General features: G+C 41.2%; 1 pseudogene; it reads right to left on the reverse strand.

The window, feature by feature from the left end:
• Positions 1–6,039: 6,039 nt before the first annotated feature.
• Positions 6,040–6,434, reverse strand: LOC109258274 (cysteine-rich PDZ-binding protein-like; annotated as a pseudogene).
• Positions 6,435–10,898: the final 4,464 nt, after the last annotated feature.

The following is a 10,898-nucleotide window of genomic DNA, read 5'->3' on the forward strand; positions in this document are numbered from 1 at the left end:
GTCTTCTGGTCTCCCTTGTTTCTTTTCTTTTTTTTTAATTTTTTAAAAAAATGTTTATTATAATTTTTTTTTGAGAGAGAGAGAGAGAGAGAGACAGACAGAGTGTGAATGGGGGAGGGGCAGAGAGAGAGAGGGACACACAGAATCTGAAGCAGGCTCCAGGCTCTGAGCTGTCAGCACAGAGCCCAATTCAGGCCTTGAACTCATGAACTGAGAGATCATAACCCGAGCCTAAGTCGGACACTTAACCGACTGAGCCACCCAGGTGCCACCCACGTCTCCCTCATTTCTTTTTGATATTATACTATAAGTCCCTGAGGTTTTGTTTTTGTTCAAACTTCTTTTTTCTGTTCTTGGATAATTTCTATTGATCTGTCTTCAAGTTAACTGAGGATTTCCTGTCCTCTCCATTTTGCTTTTAAGTTCATATAATACATTTTTATAAATTTCAGAAATCATATTTTCAGTTCTAGAGTTTCTGTTCTAAAAAAATAGTTTCTACTTCTCTGCTGAGATTTCTTATCTTTTCATTCATTATAAGCACATTTTCTTTTGTGTGTTTGACCATAGTTACAATAGCTGCTTTAAAATCCTTATCTGCTATTCTATCGCTGGAGTTATTTTGAAGTTAGTCTCCCTGATTATCTTCTCTATGAATAATGGGTTATGTTCTCTATATGTTAAATAATTTTTATTCTATCCTGTGTGTTGTGAATGTTATATTTTAGAGACGGGGTTCTATTATGTTCTTCCAAATAGTGCTGATTTTGTTTGTTTATTTGTTTGTGTAAACAATTAACTTGCTTCTACTCTTACCACAAACTCTGTGTCTTGAGGGCATCTCAAATCTCCATTCAGTTTTTTATCCTAAGCCAGATGTTTACAAGTCAGCCCTGTACTTGTATAGTTCAGGGTTGAATCAGAGAGTTAGGGAAAAGTTTACATACAAAATTTGGACATTACTCCTCTCAGTCTGTTTATTCCAAGATTCCCTTCTCATTTTATGGTGGCTCTGGTTTCCCTAAACTCTGTTCTTTCATTCTTCAGGCCATAAAGAATGCAGGTTTTCTCACTGAGTTTTACCTGCTCCATGCTGCTTGACTTTGACCTTCATTTGGGTCAGAAGCCACTAGAATGGCTTTATGCCTTTCCTTTCTTCCAAGTGTCATCTATCCTCAGAATATCCCTCTCTTTTTTTGCTCTCCAGTGGCTTCAGGTGGCTGTTTTTTATAGTTTTTTAGAGTTTATATTTGTTATCTGCAGGAGGGTTAGTCTGGCAGGAACTTTCTAAGTCATACTAGAAGTTGAGTTCCTCCAGACTAGTTTTGGTAATAATTTCTGTGCTATGCAAGAGCTCCAAGCCAGGAAAAACTGGTAGAAGCACTGCTTGTAGACCATGAAGTCTTATATACAGCATGGAACATGGGTTCATTTTCCTCACAGGTGATTTCTTTCCCATCCCTAGTGCACAATCAGTAGCACATTTCTGTTCAGTGTTTGTCGGCTAGTGAAGGCAGTGTTTCCATTTTTCTTTATGTAGTGAGCTCAGTTCAAATATCTACATACATGGGGTCTGATGCTTCTCAAAGGAGGTTAAAATATAAACCCATGATGCATGTCTAGTGGAAATCCCCTGTGGGCCATGTGGCATCAACTTCCACTCATCACTCTGGCTTTAAGTTCTTTCTTCATTTCCAGCACTTGTGGTTGCCATGCTCTAGTTTGGCTAAAGATTTTTTAAAAAAAGTTTATTCAGTTTTATCCAGCATTCCTATGTGTTTGAACTGACCATGGGGTGGGGGTAGGGTTCCCATGTCAGCTCAGCTTGCTGCCTTGATTGGGAGGCAACTGCTTAAGCTCCTGATGACTCAGGGTCCCATTTGCCTAGCTGTCTTCTCTCTGAGGTTGGGAGGAGGGGAGGCTCTCATCCAAGAGGAATACCACCCATCCAGTTCCAGACTCTGCCCAAAATCTTGGCATATGCTTCCAGGGGCTGAGACGGGGTAGCTGAGAAATGCCATCCTGTGTTTGATTTTAAAATGTTCTATACCAGATCTGTTGAACCAGTGTTCTAGGACCACACTGGGACATCTTGCTTCTCTCCTGCTTCAGAGTGACTTTCTTCTCTCCAAGTATAGACCTCCCCCTTCTAATTTTGGAAGCAGACTTTGTTCTCTCTTATTGCTAAAGCCTTAACCTGTGTGTCATGATCCAAGCGTCAGTTGCACAGACATCTGCAATCTTTCTTCCAGATCTTCCTGCAAACAGATCTCCCTCATGGTGGTGTGCTCTGCTGTGTGACAATTCCCAAGGAGGGCATATAGTCTCCACTTCTCCCACCCTCTCCTCCCTGCTCCCTGTCCCTTCATTTCCCCCAAGGTCCTATTTTTTTCTCTATACACACAAAATGTGGTAATTAATTTTTTCCCTTCAAAGCTGTCTGAAATTTTCTTCCCTAAAGAGATTGCTGTGGGATCAGCACATTTGCTGTAGCAAGAAGGTTAACAGAAGGAATTTAATTTGCTCCTTTTCCCATGTCTTCTGGCTGGTCGGTGGAGTCATCACCTGGGATAGGCATGCCAATGGGAAGAGAGCTGAGAGCGGTCCCAGCCCTGGCCTGGGAAGAGTAGGGGTGGGGAGAAAAAGCAAGCTGATTACATAGGCAGGGCATCTTGCTGGTTGTTCACCACAGCCTTAGTACAACCTTGCCTCTCTGCTCTGTCTTCCTCAACAGTCCCACTTTTTTTTTTAAATATAATTTATTATCAAGTTAGCTAACATACAGTGAATACAGTGTGCTCTTGGTTTTGGGGGTAGATTCCCATAATTCATTGCTTATATACAACCCCCAGTGTTCATCCCAACAAGTAACACGTGGTTTTTTTGTTTGTTTGTTTTGTTTTTACCAGCAAAAGAGAAACCAAAAGAGTAAGAGAGAGAAAGAGAGAGAGAGAACTGCTTTAAACACTTAACTCCAGCTATTTCTTGCAGACAGGGCTTCTCAAATTTCAATGAGCACACAAATTACTTGAGGATCTTGTTAAAATTCAGATTCTGATTCAATAGGTCTGGGATGGCATTTCTAAAAAGCTCCCTGGTAATACCAAACATGCTGGTCCTTCCTTTGTCCCCGTCTGTCAGTACCAAAGTCCTACAGTTTAGAGGTATAGCCAGGAACTAACATCAAGGGGAGGGAGTCTGGGCCCTGGGGCAGAATGCCATCTGAGATTTTTCCAATACTTCATGGTCTCTGCCACAGTGGGACAATACCAGTGGAGGCAAAGAAGGAATGAGAGGGCATGACATCTTAAATTTGGGGTCTCTATCTTGGCAACAAAACTGTACTTTTATATACTTCATAAATCTGGTTTTTGCTCGGGTCTGATTTCAAAAGGGGGAGAAGTCCACACTGAGAAACAGAAATCTCTATGTGACCAGCATGTGCTATGGAACTTTACCAGTTTTAAACTCCTGTATGTACACACTTAGGCCAGTCTTAAGAAACAATTGCATCAGTTGGGAATACATCCAACTTCCAGTTACAGAAAATCCAGTGACAGTGGGGTTGACTGGTTCCACATAATGGGAAGTCTGAATCATTGGGGATTGGGGTGTCATCTCTGACCTCTTTTTCTGTATGCCTCCAGAAGTTGGTTCTCAACCCCAGCCAGACCACTTGGGGAGCTTTTAAAAATCCCTATGCCCAGGTGACTGCCTAGAACAATTAAGTCAGAATTTCCAGGATTAGGACCTGGGCATCAATATTTACAAAACCTGCCCACGTGATTGTAATGGTTGAGAACCTCTTCTCTTGGTCTTGCTGCCACACAGCTTCCTCCAATGCTTTTCATCAGGGTCTTAACAACCTGAACTGCTTCCATTGGCTCAGTGCCTGATGGTGTTGCCACCAGCATCTCCGTGGTTCTCTCGGCCTTTTCAGCTTTGGTTCCCAGATGGCTGCCATGGCCTCACTCGCTCACTGTGTCTGCATTCTAGGCAGTAAGAGGGAGAAAGGGCAGAGACAGGGCTCAGACTTCCACTCACATCTCACAGCTGGAACTGTGCCATGTGGCTTCTGCTAGGACAAATGTGGCTGGATAAGTGACTATTCCAGCCTCTACAGCAGAAGCAGGCAAGAGCAAAGAGAGCTGGGAATGCTATGAGGTAAGAGAACATGTGTAGGTCTTTAAAAATGAGTGCTGTTATTGCAAACATAAAAACTACATGCTCCATACAGAAAATTTAGAAAAACAGAATAGAAGAAAATAAACTTACCCAAGTCTCGGCACTTACACTTGAGAACTGTTAATAGTGTGATGCATTTCCTTTCAGATTGTCTGTTTTCCCCATGATTCGGGTCATAGTATATTTACAATGATGAATTTTGCCCTTTCTTATAACATGAAAGGATGAGAATTTCTCCACTGGCGTGATGATTTTCTTTTTCTTTTTTTTAAATTTTTTTAATGTTTATTTATTATTGAGAAAGAGAGAGAGAGACAGAGCTTGAGCATGGGAGGGGCAGAGAGAGGAGGAAACACAGAATCTGAAGCAGGCTCCAGGCTCTGAGCTGTCAGCACAGAGTTTGATGCGGGGCTTGAACTCACAAACCATGAGATTATGACCTGAATCGAAGTCGGCTGCTTAACCGCTTAACCGACAGAGCCACCCAGGTGCCCCTGCTGTGATGATTTCTTTTTTCTTTTTTAATGTTTATTTATTTATTTATTTATTTTTTTAATATATGAAATTTACTGTCAAATTGGTTTCCATAAAACACCCAGTGCTCATCCCAAAAGGTGCCCTCCTCAATACCCATCACCCACCCTATCCTTCCTCCCACCCCCCATCAACCCTCAGTTTGTTCTCAGTTTTTAACAGTCTCTTATGCTTTGGCTCTCTCCCACTCTAACCTCTTTTTTTTTTTTTTTTTCCTTCCCCTCCCCCATGGGTTTCTGTTAAGTTTCTCAGGATCCACATAAGAGTGAAACCATATGGTATCTGTCTTTCTCTGTATGGCTTATTTCACTTACCATGTGATGATTTCTTAAACATAATTTTATCTTCTGCATTGTATTTCACTATGCTACTGTGCTATAGTTTAACTTCTTTCCTGCTGTTAGGATTAAGAAGGGTTTTTCCCCCTTTTTCTGATGTTACAGAATTAAAAACAACCCTGCATGGAACTTCTTTGTGCCTTCCATCTTTTGCCCCTTTGTTCTATGTATTTCTTTTCTTTCTTGGGGAGGAGGGAGGGGAGAAGGTAAAAAAAAAAAAAAGTTTGGTGTTTGCTCCAAAGAGCTTTTCCAAAGAGTGGTGATCCATTTGTATTACATATCATCATGGATGACCACTGTGCTCTGGGCTTTCATGACAGTTTGAATTCAAGGTAACATGTGTAATATGTTTTTCTGAAATCTGTGTTCATTTGCACCTATGCGGGGTGTTCTGTGTACCCTTGTTCTCAGATGAAAGGTATTGGTGTTTTGGTTCCAAGAAATACAGTCTGTTTGATTTGGGTCCAGACTAATTACTAAGGACCCATTCAGCAATAATAGTCTCAAGTATTTAAATACTTAGTGAAACTGCAATGAATTGAGGGACTATTGGTTCTAAGAACTAGGCAACCAACAGGGACTGAGAGAAGAATTTTAAGTTGGACACCAAGTTCAGAGCCAAATGTCAATAATCTCACTTGTGCAATACTTATAAAGTAGAGGATAATAAGAATGATCTGAATAAGGTTAAGTAAGAAGTACATACAGAACAGGGACATCTTATTTTCCATTAAATTTGCCACCTATTCCACTTCAATAAAATGTTTGTAAGGAAAATAACAATTCAAGGTGGAAGACTCTATTGCTGTTGTTCAGAAACTTCCTGAGAGTGAAAGAATGAACACTGATCAACTTCCCTGGTTTAAACTTAACTATTTGTTTTACAACATGCTATTTTGTAACTTGAACATCTATGTTATGCCTTCAAAAGTCCAAGAAGAAAGTAAAATCTTATAGAAAGACAGAAACTTCACCAATATATCTAGACAGACGTTTTCTGGTAGTTTTTGGTGTCTAAAACCTATTTTCCCCACATCATACGGATGCCCTTTTTGTAGGCACAGCCCTGCCAGGAATGAGAACCTGGGTAGTGCAGAGAACTTTTACAAATTCTCCAAGTGGAGAACTCATTCTTTCTATGTGACTGATTTCTTGCTTTTTTGAAGTCAAGGCTTTATTTTTGTTCAGCTTCTTTTCACCATTTCTGTAGTATGTGGATGTGCTTGTGTATTTGGATGTGCAAAGACACGTGTCTGGAGTGATAGCAGTATCAAGTTTCTTTTCACATTTTCTGTACACCATTCTTCTGTCGAGGACTCCCTTAGCGGCAGGACCATGGTCAGGACAATTTCCTTTGAGCAGATTCCCAGGAATGGAACTACTGGGTCTCAGAGAACGAGCCAGGTAGAGTCTTGCTGTATGTTGCCAGGGAAGCTGTCAGGGTCATTGTGATGCCAACTCTCCATGAAACTTTATCGGGTTCTCTGTGTTCTATCAGCTGTGCCCCTCTGCAGGTAGATGGGACGGTCTGTCTGCAAGAAAGCCACTGGAGGGAGGGCTCTGCCAGTCCTTGTGACAAGACAGTCACATGCACTCACTGCTGATGTTCAAAATATCTCCATCCATATTCTGACCTCCCACCCCTCAAAATGTTTGTTTACAACTGGACGTTTTTGTTTCTCTCTCTCTCTCTCTCTGTCTCAATTATGACTTAACTCCTAAGACTTGGGCAAACACTCCCAGTATCATAAGAGGCTGGCTGGCTGGCTGGGCAGCCTGTGCCCCATAATGGTATTTTATTCACCCTCCAGTCTCACTCCATCATTCTTATCAGAGCCATTGCTATGGCAACTGTCCTCCTTCGACCATTAAGTATAGGTAGCAAAGTCCTACGTGCCTAATATGTTTGATATTTCACCTTTCAAAAAATACTTTGGGGAAATTCAAGTTGGCTTGTCAAGTAAAACAAATAAGCTTTATTATCGTCAACAAGGACTAAGGGTGGCAGCTTTGATAAGAGGGGAAGACTGGAATGGTCACAAACCTAAGACCAGTCATATCCAGCTCCACTTGAGACAAGAAAGGAATGGGAAGCCTCTCAAATGTTGGTGGAGACTGACTCAGACCCCAGTGTTGGGGGCCCCAACCTAAGATTAGTGATAAGTTGACATGGGCCTTGGCCCAAACCCAATCTTGGGGACCTTCAGCTGCTACCACTGGAGGATTTTTACCTGCAGACAGCACTTTGGGGGCCCTGGGGTTTTCCCTGCCTTTCAGGTGGCATCACACCACAGTCCTCTCTGGACCTAGAACCCTTAAAATTTTGTACACACATGTTGCCTAGCACCCTGAGAGCTTAGCTGAGGTGAATGCGACAGCTCAGAAGGGACTTAATGTTCTCTTCCATTCCTACCATCTGCCCACCATTTACAATAGATTTGCTCTTGTTTGACATTTTTTTTAACTTGAGAATTAAAAATTGAATTTGCAGGAGTGCCTTGGGTGGCTCAGTTGGTTAAGTGTCCAATTCATGATTTCAGCTCAGGTCATGATCTCACAGTTGGTGAGATTTTGCCCCCGTGTCAGGCTCTGTGCTGACAGCACAGAACCTGCTTGGGATTCTCTCTTTCCCTCTTTCTGCCTCTCTCTCATGCTTACTCTTTCTCAAATTAATTAATTAATTAATTAAAAAAATAGAATTTGCTATGTGCTGTTTTAAGCATTATGCTTGTTGGATTCATAGGCAAATATTTTTTTCTTTAAAGTTGATTTGCTCTTCCCTCCTGCCTCTTCCTTCCTTCCTTCCTTTCTTCCTTCCTTCCTTCCATTTTTCCTTCTTTCCTTTGTATGTATTTTACCTGTTTAGTGAGATTCAGTCCAGCATAGTAGAAAGAGAGTGAGATGTGGAGCCATGCTTTTCTGTTAGCTATGTAGCCTTGACATAGGGTGACCAGCCGTCCTGGTTTGCTGGGAGCTGAGGTGTTCCTGGAAATGCAGGACTTTCAGTCTAAACTGAGGACAATCTTGGACAAACCAGGACAGTTGATCATCACTTGGGCAAGATTCAGCCTCACTGAGCTTTGATTTCTTTATCTGTGAAACAGGCATAATAATACTTGTCTCATGGATTATTTTGAGGATTGGAGCCAGTGTACAGAAAGTGCCTGAACCTATCTCTGAGATCTGCTAGATCTAAACAGATGATAATGATAGTAATATTAACATTTATAATTATCTGTATTTTTTTAAAGTTTCAAAATGGTGTTTCTCTAGCAGTCATTTCTGCCATCAATGCTTTCTTCTTCATTCTTAATGTCTGCTCAGGAAGTGGTAGTTTATTCTGGGTATAAAATGAAAATATTGTTGGGGCGCCTGGGTGGCGCAGTCGGTTAAGCGTCCGACTTCAGCCAGGTCACGATCTCACGGTCCGTGAGTTCGAGCCCCGCGTCGGGCTCTGGGCTGATGGCTCGGAGCCTGGAGCCTGTTTCCGATTCTGTGTCTCCCTCTCTCTCTGTCCCTCCCCCGTTCATGCTCTGTCTCTCTCTGTCCCAAAAATAAAATAAACGTTGAAAAAAAAAAAAAATGAAAATATTGTTGAAAATTTTTGAAAAGTCTGAAAAATATAAAGAAAAAGTATTATTATATCCCTAACCAGAAGCAACCACTTTAAAAAAATTCTTTGGATCCAGGTTTACTATTCTAAACAAATGATATATATTTTTAGGCATAAATATTTATGATCATTTCCTTAGAGGAAATTTGAGAAAGGGAGATTGCTGGATTAAAGGACAAATACTTTTAGCCTTATTTTATATTAGATATAACATTATCTTTATATTCATCCAAAAATATAGGTTGACAGAACAAAGTATGTTATTTTCTATGGAAGGGACCTGTATGTTCCTTGTTTCCACACAGGACCCAGTTTTCCTTGGAAGGCTCTCTAAGGAAGAAGTCTGGTTTCTTTTAGCAACCCCTATGGTAGGGGTGGCTAAGAGATTTCATTTTATTTGGTCATTAGGTAGTAGTTGCTTTTACTATGGAGTATTGTGGTGGTATGCACACTAAGCGATCACTGTTAGAACTTTTTTTTTTTGGTATCTAAATTAAATACTTTAGTGACATTTTGTCCCCATGATATAGTATCTGGCACTCAATATTAAACAAAAGGTTTATCTTCAACTCCTAATGCTTATTTTAATGCTTATTTCATATTAATTTGAGCTATTATAAATTTTTTTTTAACGTTTATTTATTTTTGAGACAGGGAGAGACAGCATGAACGGGGGAGGGTCACAGAGAGAGGGAAACACAGAATCTGAAACAGGCTCCAGGCTCTGAGCTGTCAGCACAGAGCCTGACGCGGGGCTCAAACTCACGGACCGCGATTTCATGACCTGAGCTGAGGTCGGACGCCTAACTGACTGAGCCACCCAGGCGCCCCATAATTTGAGCTATTATAAAGAGAATAATCTCTTTCCTTTCTAACTGTGGATTGGTAAGTAGGAAAAATCAGCCAGGCTTCAGCTCAAGGAATGGAATAGTTCAAAAGCAGTTCTGAGGCACCTGTAAATGCCTAAGAGTTGAAAAAAATCAGATAAATTAGGGACCCTGCCGAGGATCCAGAAACATAACCAGGCGTTTGAGTGTGTGTATCTGTGAGTGTTCATTTGTGTGTGTGAGTGTGTGTGTGTGGTTGCTGACCCGTGTCTGGGAGCTTTGGGCCCCTCACTCAGACTGGTCACAGGTTGGAGGCTAGTGAGATCAAGACTGTTGGAGGGGTAGAGATGAAACATGTAAAAGTATTAAATGCAGTACTGATGAACACAAAGAATCAATGCAAAATTAATGAAAGCATGTTGTGAATTCTTGTCGTCGATCCTTCAGGTTCACACTGCTGTTTGGCCTTGGAGTCAGGACAAGTTCGGGTTTCTGATTCCAAGCTCACTGTTCTGTCCAGTGGAAAGTGTTGGCTCTGAAATGCCAGGTGCTTTGGCAAAAACTGCGGTCATTGCAATGGTTGACCCTGTGTAATGTTCTGTGGAGGCGGGATGGGGCTGAGTATTACCCTAGAAAAAGGTGAAAGAATTGGCCATCCCATGGAGACATTGATTATACCTCCTTCCTTTTGGGCCTCAAGGTGATGACAGAGGAATACTCAGCAGTCCATAGCTTGGGATTCGCCAGGGAATTTTATGGATAACGATAGTGAGTCACATTTTGAACATGTATGTTATGATTTGATTCCTTCATTTATGTCTTTGCATGAGAGTCTTCAAAATGTCCCTAATCTTAGGAAATCTAAACTCGAATAGGTCAAAATTATATAACCGAGGAAAGTTTTCTACTAACCAGTTTTGTAATTCCATTGGTTTAAAGTTGAATGTTACATTTTTGCCATTTTTCTGTTTTAATTATCCATTTTCTGTGAGAACCAGAGTAATCTCTCAGATCCTCCCTCTGTGCTATAAATATGCTGTTTGGTAACTGGTCAGAAAGGTTCAGACGCTGTGCCTCTGAAACTTTTCTTGGAGTTCATATTCAACCAAAGGTGTAAAAAAATGAGGGCAAGCAATGAGTTTGCCTGATTTCTAAGGACTCTCGGTCCTTAATGGCATATAACAAGTCTCTACATTTTGACTGTGGGGCCCAGTCTAGGCTAAGCTAAATACCACTGCTCTGGTTATATGAAGATATTTAGGGGTGGCTACATGACTCAAATAGTCCAGTAAGTTTTATCAGGATTTTTTTTTCTGCTACAGATATCAGAGAGGAGATACATCCTTTTGGCAAGGCACCCTAGCTGAAAGATGGCATAGGCTGAGAAATATGAGCAGCCAT

The sequence above is a fragment of the Panthera pardus genome, unplaced genomic scaffold, assembly GCF_024362965.1.
Source record: "Panthera pardus isolate Hobbes unplaced genomic scaffold, ASM2436296v1 HiC_scaffold_16, whole genome shotgun sequence".
Taxonomy (NCBI): Eukaryota; Metazoa; Chordata; class Mammalia; order Carnivora; family Felidae; genus Panthera; species Panthera pardus.